The sequence below is a fragment of the Nipponia nippon genome, unplaced genomic scaffold (assembly GCF_047370975.1).
Source record: "Nipponia nippon isolate SJK-2023a ecotype South Korea unplaced genomic scaffold, ASM4737097v1 scaffold_4, whole genome shotgun sequence".
NCBI lineage: Eukaryota > Metazoa > Chordata > Aves > Pelecaniformes > Threskiornithidae > Nipponia > Nipponia nippon.
In genome coordinates, this window is record NW_028262358.1 from 71,451,131 (window position 1) to 71,472,897 (window position 21,767).

At 43.2% G+C, this 21,767-nt stretch overlaps 1 long non-coding RNA gene across 3 annotated transcripts; it reads right to left on the reverse strand.

Annotated features, from left to right (window-relative positions):
- Positions 1-4,393: 4,393 nt before the first annotated feature.
- On the reverse strand, positions 4,394-20,470 carry LOC148053368 (uncharacterized). Of its 3 annotated transcripts, XR_015708471.1 has the most exons (5): positions 20,327-20,470; positions 15,303-15,610; positions 12,742-12,856; positions 11,813-11,937; positions 7,849-8,459 (listed from the first exon to the last, which is right to left on the reverse strand). It is a non-coding gene; the product is annotated as an uncharacterized LOC148053368 (long non-coding RNA). The 3 variants fall into 3 exon arrangements; XR_015708473.1 differs by lacking the exon at positions 12,742-12,856; XR_015708472.1 differs by lacking the exons at positions 7,849-8,459; positions 11,813-11,937; positions 12,742-12,856 and adding an exon at positions 4,394-7,820.
- Positions 20,471-21,767: the final 1,297 nt, after the last annotated feature.

Consider the following 21,767-nt stretch of genomic DNA (forward strand, 5'->3'; position numbering starts at 1 on the left):
GAATGTAAGTTTTCTTTCATCATGTACCAGATCAACTTGTTAAACATTGAATTCCCTGGGTTGGCTGGATTCCTCGCGTTAGGATCCGCTCAGCCATGGTTTGGAGATTGTCACCCTGTGCTTGTGCGTTGCGGCAGAGCATTGCTGCCTCACGTGCTTGCAGAGGAATGACCAAGAGAGTGGAAAAAGCTAGTGCATCACTCAGGCATCTGGCTTTTTTGGGTAGCAGTCCCCTGGGAAGCGAGCACCATGGGAGAGCATCACTCAACATGGTGGGGCTGCGTGGAGCAGAGATTTGCTTCTCACCCACCGCAGGCAGCTGATGCCGCCTTCGCTGCTCTCCCTTTCTGTCCATCTGCCCCTGAATTTACAGAGCAGCAGCTCCCAGTGCCCCTTCCCAGCTGGACCCCGGTGCTTTTCCTCCCCGTCCTGCGGCGCTGGTGGGCTCCCCGGCACCTCCTGGTCCCACTCGCCGCTAAGGCACGGGCATGGGCAGTGAGCACCACCGCGGCAGTGGCTGCTGTTGCACACCAGTGTTACTGTGTGATTTAATTCTCGTAATTGAAAGGCTCACATGTTCAGCGGTCTGTTGGTGCTTCAGGCTGTGTATGTGCAATATTAAATGGAAAATGAGCTAGAAAATATCTCGAAAAACTTCAAAAGCTCAGGCACAGCTGTTTGATCCTTTGACAAACAGTGGACAGATTACGCATTCTCATTTCCAACAGGAGAAGGAACATCAGGATTACAGAAATAAAGTAGTTTCACAAGGAAGAGTCCCAGCCAAGGAGACAGAGATTTACAGCACTGATGAGGACAAAACATGCAGGACAAAATGTACAGGATTAGTTTCAGTGGCTAGATCGCGGGATTGTGGCGATCACAAGTGGTGTATTTACAGTGCTCTTAATTTCCTTCAGATTAAAAAGAAAAAAGCAGTTGACTTTGTCCCATTGCTTCACACCTGAGCGCCAGCAGTGTGGGATTTTAACCCCACTCTGTGGAATCTTAACCCCACTCCCTTGGGAGCAGAAGGCCTATCAGGAGGTCTTTCTACATGCGTATCTTTCTTACTCTGTTTTAGGGACCGGTCTTTAGCTATGGCAGATGAAGAATTCACTCCCTGGTATAAACTACATTTCCTACGCTCCCCATGTAAATGGCTACTGATGCACCTGAAGTAGCAAATGCTCCCACGTGCCGGCGAGCCCCCGCTGTGCAGAAGCAGCATGCTCAACAAGGGTTTTCCCCCAGGTATGGGCAGGCAGCACTGTTCATCTTAGTCCAACAACTGCAGTAAAAATATTCTTCAGCCATGACAAAGATTTTCATTACCACTTAGTAATGCTTTTCCTAAGTATTAACAACCCTCCTCCTACCCATCACCCTTGCAGTACAAGGGAGCACAGCAAAGGCTGAGTGGACATTCAGTGTCTCACCTCCTGTGGACCCTCCTTGGTTATACATCGTGCCTGCACACCGGGCACTCCATGTGCACATCAGCATGCTCGCTGTATTGCCTCTGCTGCACTGCGGGAGCGCAGGGGAGAGGTGAAGGGATACTTGACTCAGTTTGGCTTGAGCCAAAGAGTGGAAGGGAGCTGGGCGAGCTCTTGTTGCCCATACCTGGCACAGACAAACCAAAAGCAAGGGTCAAAGTCAATCCTGACTTAAATCCCTGTGCATCCTGCTCTCACACACCTTCTTCTTGTCCCATCAATCACTCTTCCACCCACATGACATTTTGCTAGCTAATGAATAATGTGTCTGGCCTTCTCCTAAGGCAGATTCAACAGTGTAACCCTTTCTAACTACAGCTGCAGAAGCAAAAGGTGACACTGTCACAGTCCATTTTAGAAACATCCAAGTGTCTCTGGCTGAAAGCCACATAGACTTCATTGAAGTAATGGATTCTCATTTACAGAGGGGCACCCTTGAGGAGCACAGCTACAGAAAGGCTTATTGGCTAATCTAGTGATGGACTGCATCTTCAGAATGGCGATTTTTATTTTTGAACGCCTTTGGTTCAGCATTCCGCCACGGCACTCATCACTGGGCTGCCCCGCGAGAAGTCTGGCCTCACCACGGCCTACGCTTGCATCATTGCTTGTTAAAATGGTAAGGGCATGTGAATACTGACCAGGAAGAAGAAAACTTACTCTGCAAGTGAAATAGCAAGTTACTGCAAAAGAAAAACTGGAGAAATGACTATGAAGTCATTAAGACTCATGTAAATTTGTTAGTATGTAAGCGTCTGTAACTACGAAGATCATTATGAAGGGGAGAATGAAATGGGAAACTGTTGGTACCACCCTTTGGCTCAGTATAGCAAACAGTTTCTTTAAAGCAAAACAAACAAAAATTAGATTGGGAAAACCATCCAACAGCACAGCTAATAAAATACCGTATTAAATTCAAGAGGAAATAAAGTGAATTCACCTGAGCATAAAGACTATCCACTCGTGCCAAGAAAATCCTGTGCAATACAGCTCCCTCATTCAAAGCGCAGACAGTGTATGCCATCAAAGTCTTTCTAACAAGCAGGTCCTATTCTTTCTCCAAAGGGAGAAGAGGAAAAGGCTAGAGAGGCTTCATCGAAAGCATCACTAGTGCAGAGATAAGCCATTCAGTACATGCCAGGCTTGCTCATGCCTGCATGCCTCAGTATGGCTCAGGGAGAGCTTCAAAGTGTAAGGGACCTTCCTGAGATGCCCCCTGTCATTCAGGGAGTCATCACCTGTAAACGAGCACATTGTGGGAGAGGAAGGGAGATAAAGCAAAGGGAAAAAAAAAAAAAAAAACAAAAAAAACAGAACACACCAACTCCAAGAAAAGCCTTGAAATTTAATAGCCCAAACCATGGATGGTATGTCTGATGTTTTGAAAACCCCAGACTAAGGCTGAATGTGTGAATGCAGGGATTCCCACAAGCAGTGTCTGTCTTTGTGAACACACAGCCCTCCTCTGACTGGGCACAAGAAAGCTTTGAACATTGGGCTGGCTGGGGACAGCCATGAGCCTTTGGAGTAGGACCCTATTCCACTGCTCAGTAAAGTGTAATGAAGGATGAACTTCTGAGCAGGAGCACAGTGAACCTGGGGCACCATCACTAAGGGAGAGACCACAGCTCTCTCAGCTGGGACGCAGTAACTCTCCCTGCAACCATCAGCCGTCATGTTGGCTCTTTCAAACTTGCCCCAACATGACAGTCCCTTTCTAAGACGACCTTTCTCTACTCGTTGTGGTGCTTCCTACAAAACGTAGCTACAAAGAGCACCAATGTGAATGGCAAGAAGTCTTCTTAAAAGGGACTTTCACACTGGGACATGTTTGAAAGCAGCAGCAATGCAACAAATATCTCCCTTCGCCCACATTTTTCCATCTCTCTCTCACTCTCGTTGCAGATCTGTGCTGTCTGTCCAAGCTCTCACCCTCTCACTGCATTTCCATCCTCATCTGAGCAAGGCCCCCCCCAGGAAAGTGGAACTGCTCAGGATAGTTGCCAAACTGGCCTGGATACGGCATGACAAGCTTGGACCAGTGTGTTCCCCAGTGTGCTCCTTCCTGTGGTGGAAAGCTCTTTGGGAGGCCTGGGGGGCTACAAGGAGCCTCCAGACCCTCCCCACCAGCTCCAAGCCCATTGCAGCCCAGGGCTGCTCTCCCTATCCCACGGAGAGGCTCTTCAAGTGCCCTCGCTTTCCTTAAAGAAAATTCACTATTCATGCACTATGCTCCTTATCTCCACTCACCTGCCATGGCTCTCAGCAATTATTCTAATGGCCAGTAGCAGTGAGTGTACTGCTATGTAAAAGAGGGACAAGGCTCAGCCTTTTGGCTCAGCTGCTGGCTTTATTCCCAAGCTCTACTTCATACCATTAGCAGGGGCGACCCCTGAGCAGTGCGGGCACGCTCACAGCATGGCCCTCGGGAACAGAGATGGATTTCTGGTCTTCTTTCAGCTGGCAGCGCAGACATGGCTGTAGAGACATCTTTGGGAATAATAATAGCAATAAAAAAGATTCTTTCTGCAGTCGTCAAGCTTCATTTCTGCTGTGCAATTTTCCCTGAGTACTCAGCAAAACTATTCGGATGCCTGGACTCTACAGTAAGAAAAAGAGTACTTGGATCCCCATTTGTCTTGGATGAACACTTATCTTTATTAGTGATTTATCAGCGGTCACTATTTAATCACCAGCAACATTTACCCTAGCAATGGGCACATTGGCTACATTATTAATGCGGTAAGGAATTTGCTTCCTCTGTTAACTGTTCTGTTTCTCTTGCAAAGACAAGAAAAAAGCATTTAAAACCAGCCTTTAGTCCTAATTTATCTCCATAACAACAGCTGCAAACTACTTTATCCTGACAGCAAACACGGGTGCAGCTGGCCAGGCTGCTCTGCCCTGTGCCGCTCCCAGGCTCCCGCTGGTGTCTGGCACTGGCCGGCAGAGAGGGGAGACAGATACACAAATAAAGCTTCTTCCCAATGACACCGAATCAGCACTTAAGGAAAACTGCCCCGTTCCTGCTGGGAATTTCTGTTGGCTGGAGACGGGAGACACGAGAGGTTTACATGTTTTGCCAAACCTTAGGTTATCGTATAGCAGGGAATGAGCACATCTCAGTTCTCCGTAAGGAAGTGCAGTAGCTTCTAGAGATGTTTGGCACCAACCACCATCCATCCTGCCCCCACAGCCCACAGCCTTTTTTGCAGGGATGTTCAGGGACCCCTATTATTTAGCAGTACTGAAAAACTCAACATTAAACTGCAGTTGGCTATTCATAATCCCACTCTTCCGAAGCGGGATGTGCAGGGAAGCGAAGGAAAGGGGTCACTGCTTGTGCCTGGGAGGGCAGGAGCTGGGCATCCCACCTAAGGCTTGCTATCCTCTTCCTGCCGCCCCAGTCCCTGCTGCCCTGCCCTGGCTGTCCTGCCCATCCCTGGGCTGAAGGGCAGAGCCCGTGTCCCCGTCACTCCTGACCACACCACCGCTGCTCTCCGCAAGGCACTGTACCTGGCTCTGGGAACACGCTGCCTTTTTTTTTTTTTTCAGGAGAGGGAGGGGAGAAGGTAGGAGAAGCAGCTTGTCAGGTGCATGCATAGCACATACACGTTTGTAAAGCGAACACCACTTCTCCCTCACTGAATTTTTGACCCCTCTGATGAGGCGTGGGAGAAAGAAGAATGGTGGAGGGCAGAAAGGTGCTCCTCCCTCAGTGCTCTGCTCTCTCAGAAGAAAAAAAAAGAAATTCAACATCTGTGCAGGATGACCCAAATTTCTTTTTTAAAATATGCATGAAGCTTTAATCTTTTTCTTTCCCCTGACATATCATTTAAATTCAGAGCAATGGAGGCGTCTATATCCTGACAGACTCTCAGCCCATTTCATTCAAGGTATTCATAAGATAGTTCACACACTAAGGATGGCTGTCACTACGAAGAGCAATTCCTACATAACAGTAGAAGTTATTATGATAGCATTGAAATTTACATATTATTTCACAATAATATTTTTTTTCTTGCCAGGCCAGAAGATGCTAAAAGAAAAAAAAGGTAATATCAAACAGGAGTACAAACAACTTCACACTAAGCACCTAGGCCTTTATCCTGTAAGTTACTGACAAAACAGAATCTATTTGTTCTTCACACCCGTGATGGACATTTCTGTTTTCAGCCACTGCTTGGGTAGCCCTGGGGGCAGGAAGGGAGTTTGTGGCTGCCCACCACCTCCCGCAGCTGAGCGCAGAGAGGCAGCCACCCTGATGCCAGCTCCTCTTACGGACCTGGCAAACTTATCCCCTGGACCACATTCACATCTCCCCATGAACTCATCTAATCACTGGTTCACAGACTCACACAAGGAACCAGAATAATGCTGGAGTCAAACCCACTTTGACTCCAAAGAAGCCAGAACCCACGTTTTCCAAGACCCAGGCAAGTGGCGGGGCACATGACAGTAGGTTGTCACGAGGGAGGAGGAAACAGAGCAAAATGCATAAAGCCAAGCCCCTGCCTCCTTGTACGGAGCTACTCTGAAGACAGTTTAAGATTAATAGAGGTGCCCATTGTGAGACCTTCAATCAGGCAACTGTTTGGATCTACTTCTGTGCCTAGGACAAGGTTAGCAGAAGCATCTGAGACTGCTTCAGATTAAGTCGGTTCATGGCACTCACTTCATCTATGGCCAGTGGCGAGAATTATGCCCCTAACATATGGCTCTCCATCACTCTTCATAGCTTCCAGGAACTCTTAAATTTCTCCATAGATTTTACACATTACCTGGGCAGCATCCACATTTTTAAATGAGTAGAGAGAGAAGCTTTGAACTGATAAGTGTATCTTGACAGGTTTAAGGCCAGTCCCTCTGGGCCCCCCACCCATGGTCAAAAAAGCCATCTAAAAATCCATTAATTTTCAATATCTACTTGCCTAATGTAATTGAAATGCAAATCTCAGCAAAACATCTTGGCTAAACTAATGAGTTTCTCTTTCAATCACACAGCAATGCCATTCTTACAGAACAATTTGTATGACACAAAGTACACAGGCTCTGGAGACATCAAAATCTACCAGCACTTAAGCTTATGAATGATAAAATCGCCACATCAGAACATGAGAAATTAATTGCTACTAACAGCAGGACTTGTCTGATGTACTCAATTTAAATTGCGCTTCTTTCCAAATAACAAAAATTGCTCATTTAATGGACTTTTACATGGGGCACAATTATAGCAACACCTTCAAGATCTCAAACATTTGCAAGAGCCTCAGAAAAAACACACCAAAGCTGAAACAATGTTTGGGACACCAGAGACTTAGGGAGATGGAGTAATTTTAAATGAACTTTCCAGTCTGAAACAGCAAATTATTTTGTTTTTAACTCGTGACACCAAAAAATTGACGTGTCTGAATCACTAAATATAAGCATTTCAGAGTTCACTGCAAATAAGAATAAAAAAGTCTGGCATATGTAATAAATTTGCAAACATAATATATTATTTATAAATAAGTAATGTAAATACATGTATATGTACACTCATATAGTGGTAATTATGCAAGCACAATAATTAAATTTAATTTAAAAAAAAACCTTACCAACTTTTGACAAAAAATATAAAGATGCTTGAGTTCATGTACAAAAGCCATAGCGCATTTGGCTCTTGGATTGTTCTGTATGGTTATACCTAATAGCCTTTTTCTTGTTTTAACGTCAGCACCTAAATTGCTCTTAGGAAATAATTTGCTGTCACACAGCATTAGAGACTTAGGTGAAGAGGCAGAACCCGTGCTGAGATTAGAACATTGCCTGGTGCCCATGAAAAGAACTTTGAAACTGAGGAGGGAATCAGAAGAAGAAGAAGAAGGAAAGACAACTGTTAAGTTATGCAGAAATCCTCAACTAAAAAATGCTGGGAACTCCATTGGTCAATAATAGGCTATTGATTTTCAGTAAGACATTAAAGCACTAGAAAGCACTACAAATTTGTGTCCTACAAGGGGGTCGTCTACTTGACCTAATGCTCCACAGTCACATTTTGTGAAGACAGAGAGGGAGCAAGCAGGCAACAGCAATGCCCACCTCCAGGAAACAACCTGCCGCAGCCACAGAGAGTTTGTGGGTAGAACCGTTACAGTGCTAAAGAAGTACTGAACAAGACCAACAGAAATGCTGCCATAGACTTCCCAGCTGACACCACCCATGTTTGAAGAGAAACAGGACAGCTGTCAGTCTCTGACTAATGAGATGCTCGCATCTTACAGCAGAAGTATGGTGCATTCTTCAAGTTCCACTTCAAAACTTCCGGCACTTCGTTGACATCTGAAAGGCAGGAAATAGATCAGGGCAAATTCACCTGTGGTGTAAGCCTATTTATTTTGCTCGATTTAGATTAGACTTGAAATTGGTTCCTACTGGGATTTTAAATGATAATTAAATTTGAAATGTCACTATCAGGCTTCAGAAAAGCAAGAGCTCTGGCAGGCGCATATGGCCCGCGGAAGGACGTGTTGCTGAGCCACCTGGAGAACAGCCATCCATCTTCCTGAAAGAAAATCATTAAATTCTTCGACCAGAAGCTTATCAAGTTACAGGACTTTTAACAGAGCAACCTTCTAGGTATTGTACTTTGTCTCCCTGAGAGTGGCAGAAGTTGCCAAATTTCATTACAGCAGGGATAAGATGGTTGGACCTTGAGTCCAACAAGCCGTAGCAGCTGTATGATACCTGGAACAACCACTGCTCAAAGGAGCACAGTAATTTCTCTCTTCAGTGCTGTGCCAGCTGACAAATACATGACAAGGCTCCAGATGTTGGCATACAGCTGTTCAGCAATGCTCCAGGTGGTATAAAATGTGCAGAGGTTCTTGTGGCTTGATCGTCTTCTGCCCTCATGTCAACCTTTGCCCAGTCTCAGCCAGGGGGCTCTCGTCACCTCAGTGGTGTTCAGCAGTGGCAAAGCTGGGAAGGAAATACAGTGTTGACTTTATTTAGACCATTGTTCAGCATGATCTAGACTGGAACAGCCTTCTTTGCATTGTAAATGAGTCATCATCAGGGTGAGGAAAATACTAAGGCCTAATGGCTGTCACTCTGTAGCCCCAACCTTGCCTGCAAACATGTTCTACTTGAATAGCAAATGGAAACAATGATAAAACTTTAAAAATTTGATAAAACTCCTGCCTTTACAGCCCTGTTAAACCACTGCCCACCCTAATTTTTCTGGCAGGCAGTATTGTAAACTTGGTTTCAGCAACTCCTTTCCCAAAATCAAAATTAATTGCCTTTCTTGTGTCAGCAGATGGTTATGTTTCCCTCCCATTGAAGGGCAGAGGTGCTTTGTGTGAACACATTTCTCCCAGGTGATGACATCGTGGATTTGCAATATGCTCTGTATTTCATTACATGTGCCCAGTCTCACCTGCAGTCCAAAATAAGCGTGTGCTTAGCAGTGACCCACCTTGCTTTGGCCGTGAAGCTGAAGTCTGCATTGCAGAGCAGCTTAATATACTGTGGATTCAGATCTAAGCTAGCTTACAACTTGCTTGTCAATAACAGAGATGTTTTTCTTTCCTGAATGCTATTTTAACCTTGCTGAATGCTGATCAACAGCAGCTTGGGTGCTTCCTCTCCAAGTGCTGCATTGCCGGTAATGAAATGTTTTGGAGGCACAACTGCCCCAGAAGGCCCCCATTGCCAAATGGGGTGTCTGGGAAAGAACACGCAACAGGCAGGTGGGAACGCTAGAGGGATGGCAGTACAAGGGGAGACACTGGTCCAACAACGCTTGGTTGAATAAATTTTCAAAACATGTTTAGGGACTGATAAATGATAGGATCAATATTTGGACTACAGGTTTTCAAAAAGTGCTTCAAAGTTGGTCCAGTGTTGCCCCTCGTAAAAACGAGATACTTCCCATGAACCATGATAGGAGAGAAGTTTGAGGTCAGTGCTTAGTTCGTCTTGAAACAGTCCAGCACCGATGTCTGGTATGCTGAAGTGGTATTACTGCACGCTCTCAGAGAGTTACAAAAGTACATAAAAGCAGAGATAAGTTTATATCTGGAGACATATGCAGCTCTCCAAGGCAGCGAGGAGATCAGTGGAAGAGTTAAAATCAAAACCACAGACAAAAGGCAATACAATTCTATCTTATTCTGTTTAATTTAAAGGATTAGAATACAGATACTCACCCAAAGAGGAAATCTTGTTAAAAAAATAATGTAGAAGGGGTAATTGCAGGAGTTAAATCTTTAGAGAAGCATTGAGACAATTTAGATTTGCCTCTTCGGGAACACAGAGCAAATAAAAAAATCACAAAATAATAGAAGAAAATCAGGAATATTGAAAGGAAAGCAACATGGCTATGTGCCAAGGTAAAAGATATGACTAAAAGCAAGAAAAAACATCCCTACAAACAAACAAAAAAAGCATGGTGTCCTTCTAATGAGGACTGCAAACACTGGCAGTACACAGGTCAAAAATGTGCAAGGAGCAACTTGTAAAGTGTATTAAAAAAAACCCCAAAACTTTTTTGAACTCATTAAGGTTCATCTAAAGGACATACAGATGATCCAGGTATGATAGAACTTCCTAGAGATAATGAACCATGGTCAAATGCCTAAGTGAATCTCTTCACGTCTGCAATTACCATTAGGTAGCCTGAAGAAGTTCCAGTGCTAGATCTGCTCCCTCTTGTCCATCCCCTTTTTTTTTAGTAGAAGACACAGAGGATCTCTCTCCAGATGCAAACTTTGGCAGAAGGGCTACGGAATAATGAACAAAGTGGAGGGGAGGTAAGCAAGCAGTAAATGGACAGAACGAGTGGTAATGAATGACCAGGACCTAACTGCCTTCACTCTGAGTTCTCAAGAAACTTTGAGATAAACTAGCTGAACTGCTGCCTGCGGTGTGCAGACTCGCCTGGCGTCAGAGGGAAGGGGAAGGTGGAAACGTGATGGCAATATTCCTAAGAGGTGCCAGGGAGGTCAGGCCACCACAGACGAGGGATTCCCAGCTGACAGGAAAAATGTTCAGTGCCGTAAAGAACTCAGCGCCACTGAGCACATGGGTCACTGCAACATTTTGGAAAAGACTCAGTCTGGATTTTGTAAAGGGAAGCTGTGCTCATCTATTGTCGTTCTTCCAAGAGAGCAACAGCCCAGATCTCCTTGTCCACGTTCTTGTGCCAGCTCCCTTGTTTTCAAAGAGGCTTTCTCAAAGTCTTCAGAGCTTCTTAAGAGACTCTGGTGCTCCAGGGTGAATGGAAATGGCCTTACATGGATTGACAGAGGACTGGAAAAAGGGCAGAACTGAACAGATCATTTACAGACTAGAGTCAGATCTCACACGAATCTGTGCTCAAGCTGAAGCTATGCAACATATCCACACATGATCTGGGAAAAAAAAAGTTTAAAAGGTTTTCTTCCAGTACTAATTCAATCAAGATATTAAGGGGGGGGGGGGAACACAAGAGAAGAACTATAGAGGACTTTGTGATACTGAACAATTGTATTATGAAACAGAAGATGAAGTGCAGCTTCCCACTAAAATGTCAGCTCAGTAGTAGTGACAAAAAAAAAAAAAAAAGAAAAGAAGAAGAAAGGAGAAGGAGGATAAAGATAAGGAGGAGAAGGAGGAGAAGGAGGAGAAGGAGGAGAAGGAGGAGAAGGAGGAGAAGGAGGAGAAGGAGGAGAAGGAGGAGAAGGAGGAGAAGGAGGAGAAGGAGGAGAAGGAGTCATTTGGAACAAGATACAAATCCAAACATACAGCTGGGACCCTGGGTACATCTGTACCCTGAGTGCTGTAGGAAGTTCCCCTCTCTCAAAGATGGTAAAGGAAATATGGATAAGTTTCTCAGAAGGACAGTCAGATGTATGGAACAGCTTTCAGGTGAGGAATAACTAAAGTCACCAAAACTCTTCACTCTAACAAAAAAAAAATACCCCAAAGCCCCACAAAACTGCATTGTCTATAACATCGCAAGTATTGTAGAAGAAACAAGTAGAGATATTTCCCACCTTTTCCAATACAAGTAAACAGGGCATCAAGTGACACTAGCGAGTGTCAAGTTCAAACACAAAAGAAGAAGAGGTTTATCCCCACAGAGCATGGAGAGAAGATGATAAACTCATTGTTGAATGACATTATGGATGCTAAAAAGGTTCTTTGGGCTCAAAAGAGCATGTGGAAAATTTAAGAAAAATCCATCACAACCTATTATATACAAGTCACCACCTGTGGCTCAAAGTTCCCCCATGGCATTTCTGCCTGTGGCTAAAAATGTGTTCTGGGAATTATTCCTCCTGGCTTACCTGGACCTTACCATCTCCTCTAGGCATCTGCTGCTGAAGGCAGGAAACTTGGCTATGGGTGTCTTTGCTCTGGTCAAGAAAAGCCGTTCTTTTTCTCTGATTACCCTAGCCAACAGGACACAGGCCTGTCCGAAGAGGAAAACCAGAGAAACTTGTAAGTGCAGTTAAAGAAACCTTCTATCCAAGTGCAAGACAAAAGATCTCATTGCATCCATGTATGAAACACCATGTAAGCAGTTTCTGTTTGCATTTTTAATCAGATCCATTTTAATCTTCCACTTTGGAGTCTCAAACCCATTACTAAATTTCAGATAGGACGGTAATCACTGGAGCCAGCTGCATGTGCACTTTTTTCCAAAATGGATCAGAAACAAGCACAAAGGTGGCTAGAAGATGAGGTGTATTAGTTTTTCCTTCCAGTGGCAACCTTATCCAGAAGATGTCACCAAAACACAAGCAGTGCCCAGAGTTCCTAGAACAAGGAACATAAATGGAAGGACTTCAGACCTGTGTAAGAACCACAGAAAAATCAAAAAGGATGTTGAAAGAACACTTCAAAATAAAAATTATTCTTTTTCAGGAAGAAGATTAAACCCTCATATCATCACAGCAAGAAGATCGGTATATAGATGAAATGATGTACAAGCAGCAAGTCACGCAGACAAAATATCATGATGTTGTTTTAAGTGGAGACCGCATTCTTGTCAAAATTCTTCCCTTAAATTAACAAAGCACAGGTGTAACAACCAGAAACCTGATTGCTCTACTTTTCCCATCCTCACTGAGTCACTTTGCTATTTGTCTTCTCTGCTTCCTCCTTACCGATACCTTACTTCTGTCGGGGACTTGCATGTTAACAATCTGCTTCTATCTCAGCTTGTGTCTCGGTACTGTTAGGGAGTATATGCACACACATACTGAATCAATACCTAATTGCTGCATCACAGAGATCAGCTTCATGCTTCAGAAGGTCGTGTTCACCAAGTCATTTCCTTTTGCACTTGCACTGTGCATTTTAAAGCACTGAAGATCATCTATGTCCGACTGCAAACAAAAATTGAGCAAAGAAAGAACAAAGGGATTCATAACCCAAAGGAAAGCAAAATGCATTGAGTTGCAGCAACTAAAAACATTAGTGCACACAAATTCAGAGCTACTCCAGCGGTACCTGTTGTGTGCTAGCTGAACCCAAGACACAATAAAAACTAGGTGGTTAGTTAAGGTCAAATCAGTGCCTGGAGCAAAGTCTCTCAGTACTTCTGAGAGTTTGGTCTAGCATGGCAGAAATGTTGCCACCGCTGCAACCTCAAGCAGATCAGCGATTAGCAGCTGATATCTGACAGGTGGATACCATTTCACTTCACTGGGACAGCTGAGTGCAGGTGTGAGCCAGCATGGCTCATGTTGACTAACACACTGTGGCTTGGAAGAGATGCTGTTGCGGGAACAAGTTCAATATAAAGCACACAGACCAGGACACCAGCCAGCAGGAATTGTCCCAAGTCTTGAGCTTTGGGTTTAAGGGTTCTCTTGACCCTCTCTGGCCCCAAGAGAAAACCCCCATTCCCCCACATTTATCCTTCTCTAAGAAGAAACCAAAACAAATCTACCTGGCAATGGTAAAATGCACAGATGCTTTAGGACTGCGAACCTGTTAGGATGTATCATGATCTGAGCACCGCTTTTCACAGACCTCCCTGATGAAGGTGTTCTAGGACCAATAACAGTATGAATCACAGAGCTTTTAAACGCAATAGCTCTTTATTCAGCTCTTGTTTGCACACATGACTGCCTAAACAATTTACACCATTTTGAGCATGAAGTTAAAAATAACATTTGCTCCAGTGGTTTTTGCACTGTTATTGGAAAAAAAATTTGTAAGAAGTGCTCCTAGGAGATTGTGCATAGTAGTTGCATAATATGAGTAATCATGCTCTTATCATGTCAATTAGACAGGTTTAGCCTAATCTCTAAGAACCTTAGGCTGATGAAAGTGTATCCTTTCTGATTTTGCATCAATTGAAACAACGGAATGGGGCCAGGTCTAGACTAAAAGAAAGAAAGTTTCTGTTACCTTGAAATTTGAAAGTATTTCAGCATGAAGTGCCAGTGTCCTGAAGCTAGCTGTAGTCTAGGCAGATTTTGTTATATGCTTCTATGTTATAAATATATATTAGGAACAGTCCACTTCCATAATTAGGTTTTCAATCTACCCAATGCAATAAGCAAGTCTTCTGTAAAAATTAATATTATTTTAAAGACTGACCGTCTAGCTCCTACTAAACAAAAAAGTTTTTCTTTGCCAATTTCAAAAAATTCATAAAAATGCAATTTAGCCAGTAATGAGGTGAAATGAGAACTCCTTTAAAAGCAGAATTTATTCGGGTTTCAAAACATGAACAGCATGCTTCTTGGCTGAAGAAGTTCAAATTGCAAAGTCCTTAAAAAAATCAGTGCATAGAACCTAGCCCTGTTGCTTGTGTCTGAACAATCAAAGCACTATTTTTTTCAGATAAAGAGAAGCAGTTTCCTTAGCAATCTCTGAATGTTAAAAAACACAGTGACAGAAAAAAAGGTTTAGCTGCACACATATGCTTAAAGTACTAATAAAAATGCTGTTCTACCTGACTAGAATGTTGGATCCCAACACGACTAACAGATGAAATCAGCATCTTAGACACCACATAGTCCTGAGCTCCCCCATAGGGAAGAAACACAACAAGGAGGAAGGGTCAGGAAGTTAAAAGCAATCTCTGCAGAAGTCAACTGTGTTATAAATGTAATTTTCCAGTGCTTATGGTAAGGACTTGCCTGGTTCTGACAGTCTTTTTTCAGAAAGCTCTTCTGATTTGCCTCTACCCATAAACAGGGGTTTGCTTTCTATTTTTATGAGTGAGAATAAACAGAGGTGGAAGGAGTGGGAGAGATTGTTGTTTTAGTGTAAGCTAGGACTGGAGATCAGGTCAAGTTATGGACAAAGATTCTTCTCTTTGTCACACATTAAGAGGACGATATAGCTTTATATAAGAATAGACTTTACATCAAAATCTAATGCTTGATTAGACATAATTTGGGAGATCAGGCAACGTAAACAGGCATCCAGTCCTAATGGGTAGAACAAAATCAGAATTTCAGGCTCTGGGAAGCTCTGTTTGCAAATCTACCAGGCAATAAATCATTGGAAATGCACAGGCATTTAGACAGAATGACAGAAATCCTCCTACATTCCACAAAACCATTTCTTGCTCTCTTTGTCATAGCCTAAAAGAGGATGGTTGATAATAAACACTCACAATTCTCATTAACTTGCTGCTGTTTGTGCAAAACCTTCTTGGTTTCACACAGACCTGGACAACCAGTATGGTTAGGAAGGAAGATGTTGGGACCAACCAGAACCAGCATGGTTATAAACCAGGTAACCGATGAGATCTTTGCAGTTTTCAAAATCAATAAGCTTTCAGTGTATACTTCCATGAGCAAAGATACTTACAGAGAAATGAAAACAAGTCAGGAGATGCTGAAATCCATTTTTTTCTCTTTTGTTATTTTGTGAGTAGATCCAGATCCTATTCTGTGTACACATCACAGCTGGGTTTGCTGGTAGATCCCAAGAAGAGCGTTTACCACCCTAACATACTTTTTTTTTTTTGAAAGAATGCTTCCAAATGCAACAGGGAGTAACTTGAGCTACTGTCAACTACATGCAATTGAAAAGTCAAATTTTACTTCACATGCTGATCATTTAGTCTTCTGTATTTTCAGCCAGTGCTTAGCAGTATTCACAGGTTGTCATATACACTGCAATTAAAAAGAAGACATAGTTATGAGAAAATGTCTAGTTCTTTACATCTACTTTTACCTTCTATTCTGTGCTGTTGTCTATATTTGTAGAGAATACGACATTACATATTGCTCTTTTATCAAATTCCATCATGCGATACTTGCTGGTATGGATTTCTTATGTTCTAAGGAGCTACAGTCATGGAGTTTCTGTAGCTGGTGTACCCACAGTATTCCTTACCTAAAAATGGGATAGAAAATGTAATTATACAAGTGTACCTTCAATTTCATTCAGTGAAGGACTGAGGTTACATTAAGGCTGACCTCTCAACTGCTTCTCTGAATGTTTCACTGCAGGCAACGAAACAGAAGTGTTAGTTCAGTAGCTACACTATCGCAGTGATGGTGATCCGCTGCCACATTTGGCACTGATGCTAGGGACAGAGACTCGAGCTGACACTAAGTCGCAAGGTCTTTTAAATTAATTTGGCATCAAGTAAAACAGTCTGGCAGACACAGTAAAGGTTGTGGTGTTTGTCAGTCTGGTTTCTCAATGTTCATTTTTCAAACAAACACACCTCCTTTGTCTAAGTTGCTCGGTTGGAGCTCTTCGAGGATACAGACATGGTTCCTATCCAAAATACAGTGGGTACAAGGCTGGGTGAGCTTCCCCTCCCGGTCCTGGCTGTGCAATTTGCTTCCTTAGCTGAGACACTGCATTAGTGATTAGAAATAGCAGACTTGAGGTTAATACGAGAAGAATCTATATTTTTCTGATGAAGAAGAACATTGGCCATGTCTGTGGCAAGATGTGGCTCTGTCAGTTGCCACCCCGGCAGCAGTACTTCCAACTCCAACCTTTTGTCTTTAAATTAGGAGTTCCTCAGGGCAGGTAGGTATCTTCTCTTGAAGTTCAGAAAGGAAAAGGAATTCTGAACAGCACTGTAACTAATTAGAGGCTACTATTAACGAAAATAGAACAGAAGGTTAACTGAGTTTCTGTGACCATTCAGATGCTTAAGGACTTGCTAATTAAGAGGCTGGATAACTCATAAGCTTAACCTGAAGTGTACAGTTAAACACATGACTTCATGAAAGCTTGTATCTCCAGCCACTCTGGGGCACTTGGAGCATCCTGGTATTTATGATGTTTTGTGGTACGGAATCCTGTCTACTAAAAAGTAGTCTGAACACCTAGTTTATTTTACAAGCAAGTCAATGAAGAAACTTAGATTTTGGTAATTTTCTGTTAGCATGAATGTAGGATGGTTTTAAATAAATCACAGTAAGTAGGAACGTACTAGACAGCCTATATGCTTAGCCATCTCAACTTACCTGTCTTGTTTAAAAAAACAAAAAACCAACAAAGTAGAAATATGCAGGATCATTCCTTTTATTTGGTAAGTGACAGCATCGTTTCATATAAAACAAAAAAAATTCATGCTGATCAGCCACCCACACGCTTTCTTTAAAGCTCTCATAAATTGGATCAACATTTGGAAAGCACAGCAAGTACTGCCATTTAAGTAATATTATAAAAACAGCCAAGCTGCGATAGCGAATATGTATCCTTCCTTTGTACATTAGCTTCCTTATGCACACAGGATGTTATGAGATGCTGCTCAGCAATACAAGAACATGATTTTCATGGGAATTTCACAATTAGAAATCACCTCTTCCTTTACGTACATGAGCAATGCAGTTAAGGTCCCCCTCTCCCCAGCACCAGCTACTCGCAGAGCTGCTCCCTCATCCTGCCTCTGGTTATGTAGCTATCCTCCGAGCCCAGCATCTACATCTCCCAATGAAAGAGGTTAGCCACAAGCTCCTGCGCACGGTCAACTTCTTGGTCCTCCCACGCCTCAATTTAAACTGAATTGGATCCTTACATGCCCTGGGAACAGCTACCGGTATTGCTGCACCATATCCCCGCCTTGTCCAAAGTTCATTGCTTTATCAGTGGTAAGTATCCTCTGCTTCCAAGGAAAGACAAATTAAATAAGATGAAACGACTGTAAGATTTGCTGAACTCCAAAACACACAGTTGCCGTTCCATCCTTTTTCATATACAATGCAGTTGCCTGAAACCAAGCTTGGGTTTGTTTTTTTCCTCGGTATTTCAGGGGAAAGTCACCGTGAACAGACAGGGGTGGTCTCTCATTCTGCTGCTCCGGCTCCAGCTATTATTTAAGATTTGTGTAATGTTTACATTATTCGACACTTATTTTTAATGTAGCTATATTTTGAAACACATACACACACAAACTCAAATTTTAGGATGATCTCTTTATAATAAAGAGGCTAGTCAGATATATTATTGTCCTTTAAAAGAACACCAAGTCTTCAATGTTTACCCACTTTATTGCCAGTCCCTCCTTAGCACCAGTCTGATCTCCGTTTGTTGGGATGTTTGGGGGTTTTTTGGCCTTGAATTTTCAATAGAGCTGAAAGTTAGCAAGTTATTGTGATCTTGTTACTATTCCAGCTGAACCCCTCCAAACCAGCGTGGTCAACCCTCGTGAGATGCATTGCCCAGGAATGTGAGCTGGCTACCTGCTTCTGAAGCACCACAGGGAGAGCACAGTCATCACAGAAGCCCACCCCATGGCTGGGCCAAAAACTGAGCATTTTTGCAGATGGAAATCCTAGCACAAAAACCAGCATTAGTGTATGCAAGAAATATGTCAATCAACTTGAGTCTTCAGCTACCTCACATTTCAAAGCCAGGATACACATGTTAAAACAATGGACCTACCACAATCATTTGGGTTGTTGGCTTTCCCCTGACGTCCTTGCAGTCCCCTCTGGAGCACACTGGCTCCTAAAGGAGGCCAACCAGCAGGCTTTTGAGAGTAGTGAATGTTACTTTCTGGGGAGGCAGAAGCTGAAAAGGTCTACAGCATTCTCTTTTAGCTTGCATACCGCTACCATTGGTGACAGAGTTGTTGGTGAGTGATCATCACAAGTCATAATTCTGATTTCTTTGATCTGTATCGTCTGCCTGCACAATCTTCACAGACTACAAGAGATAGGCAAACACGTGCTCGGTGAATGAGCAACAGCGGCATGCAACTTTTTTTTTTTTATTCTTTCAGGGAATGCCAGAGCGAAGGAACTGGCATGGAGCAAGGTCTCTGTAGCCTCTCATGCCACTGGGATGGGAGGGAGAGCACACCTTTGGCTGGCTGAGGCAGGAAGAAGATGAACCTGCCCAGCGCTGAGGCTCGGAGGAGAGTGCCCAGGACTGAGAGGCTTCCCGGGGCGCAGAAAGAGCCCTTTGCTCCACACTCCCCAAGGGCGACCAGCAGCTCTGGGCAAGGTCATTCTTCCTCTCTGCCATCTGAAAAGGCGCACAAAGGCTTGCATGTCTTATAAACCACGTCTTGTGAAAGTTAAGGAATAGCTGTGGCCACAGCACATTCTCTTTTTAAATAGAAGTGATGATGCCTGCAGTGGGATGCAGGATCCTATCATTTGCCTTCAAGGCAACATCTGTGCACTCAGCAAGTGGTCCAACAGGTTTGGTCTGCTTGGGCTAAGCAGGGACCATGCAATTCATTTCACTCAGAAGTGGAATTTAAAGCAGAGTTTAAAAGTGCAGACCCAGAAAATTGATCTTAAAAAAACCTCTCGACTCTGTGAAGAGCTCATAAACCTAAAATTAAAGCTTTAAAATAAATGCAAAAGCCATCATCTACTGCATTATGTTTCTCAGTTATATCAATTTAAAATTTTCACACTGAGATAATCAGAGTAGCCCAGCTCTGTGTCAGTAATATCACCTACACTAACGCCCTGCAAGCACAGCAACAAACCCTCTCAGGCAGGAGGACAGGTGCCAGCACCAGCTACTGAACTTGAAATCAATTTTTTCTCTCAAGTGTAACTTTTTTCTTGTACTCTATGAATATATCACTGTGTACAGGGACACGTGTACACACATTTTACAGAGATAAGTAAGATGAAACCACTGGCTTAATAAATTAATTTTTTATAGATGTACAGTACTTCTGTGCAGCTGTGTAACACAGAGCAGGACTTAAGCGAAGTAATGCAAAGCAGGAAGAAAGTAAAGACAAGGAGATCTTTAAGATCTGTTATGGTTCCTTGCTCTGGAAAGGGAGCCCCATTTCTTTCCTGCGAGCTTTATTGTCTCAGGGCGGGATTGCTTTGAGGGTTTTCACCGTTGTTGTCTCAAGGGGGCTGACTACAGGCTTCATTTCTCACTCTCCTGTCACCCATGCAAGCAAGCTGGTATTTGCATCCCCAGTTCTCCTTCTCCCATGTCACAAAGGTTTAGATTTACCTGGCCTTTAAAGTGTCCCAAAATAAGCTGGACTTGGAATACCCTTTGCAGATTCCCAAAAAAAGGAAAAACTACAGACGAACTACATTATCCTCTGAGTTAATAGATGTAATTCATTATTTCCAATACTGAATTATGGCATATAAATTCACTCGAAAAACATCTACTTGAAATTGGAGGGGAAGAGAATAAGGAAGACAAAAACATTTTCAGAACAGAGCCGACTGCAGAAGGCAGCCGTTAAGGCTCTGCTGGCAGCAGGCTGCAGGCTGAGCTATCTGCATTTATTCTGCAAAATGTGAATAAGCAAGTTCCAATGTACTGCTGAAGTAGTAGAGAATACCCTCTTATAACCTTCTGTTTGTAGTCATATCATTAATAATACGAATACCCATTTCTTTTCTCATATTAGACCACTTGAGCCTGACCTGAAATTCTTTAATGTCCTTCTTTCACTGCGAGAGTTAGTTAATGGCTCCCTCTAACTCCAGGGTCACACATCTCAGCAGAGTTCAAGATCACACTTTCGGCAGAGGTATCCCTTCACAGGAGGCAGATCTGCTCACCGCTGTGACCATTTGATGATTTTGGAACAAGCAGAGGCGTTCAGGCAGAAGTGCTGTGGTTGTCTTGCTCTAATAGCTTTGTTATCTGGCACGATGCCTGGCATCTTTTGATGCCTCGTTATCTTGTAAAAGCAGAACAGCCGCACACGTGGTACAGTTTTTCCAATGAACAAGTCACAAGACTTTCAGAGATATAACTGGCGAAAGGCTGTTGAAATGCTCTTAGAATTACAATGACAACTTGTCAATGCTTGGAACAAAATCATCGTTTTACTGATTGATTAATTCACAGGCTCCGTGACGGGTGTTTGCTTGTGAAATCTCTTCTGGTATTTTTTTTTTCTTCCTTATTTTCTAATGGTGATATGTAAAAAGGGAATGTTCAGAACAGCACAGCCATGGACTCTTCTGAATTGAGCTCTGTTATCAGATAGCTTTCTTGGGAGACTAATAGACAAAAGCAAAACATGACTTTTCTCACCAAATAACATCTGCTTTGACATGCACAGTTTAAGAGATAAGCTGCCTCTACATGTCATCACCTACAGACCTGTGATCTTTATACTACAGCTCTGTTGCCCACTGGGTAGCCAACCCTAAAATGTGGGCATCAGCCCACCTGTGACCATGCAGAAAAGGAAGCTCTTTAGAACTCTTCAGCTGAGTAGAGATTCCCTTGCATGAGAGCTGGTTATACAGAACAGCTCCAGATGAAACTGCAGCTGGCTTTTATCAGCAAACAATAGTGAGATTCTGTATTTCGACCAGTAGCCAGTAATTAAACATCCCTTACTTGACTTACTCAACCCCAGGCAAAACAGTAAAGATCTGAACCCATGTTGCTTGTTAGCAGATTTCAGCTGATGGACTACAGCCTCTAAAAATTATAAGAAAACAGAGATGATAAGCAGACGAGATTCAATATTAGATAAATTTATACATGGAGAAGAACTTTTCTGTCTGACAGGCCTGAATCACAGTCTCCGAGGACAAACAACTCCACATCTTTCCAAAATAAGCCGCAACACAGCTTCTTTCAAATAGAGGAATGACTCAGAGGGTGCCAATGTCACCACGTCTGGCTGCGAGTCCTTCAGAAGTCGCAGTGACACCCTCTCTCGCTTTGAACACTGGACGACAAAAGCCAGAGCGATCTTCACACTTCAGGCTGCAGAACAGCAGGTGGTTTGCATTTGTATTTAGTCCAAGTGGTACAACAGCACAGTTTATATAAGCTCACACAGCTGATAATTACGAAGTCCCCTATGGTAAACCAAAAAAGCCCCAGAAACCAAACCCGTGA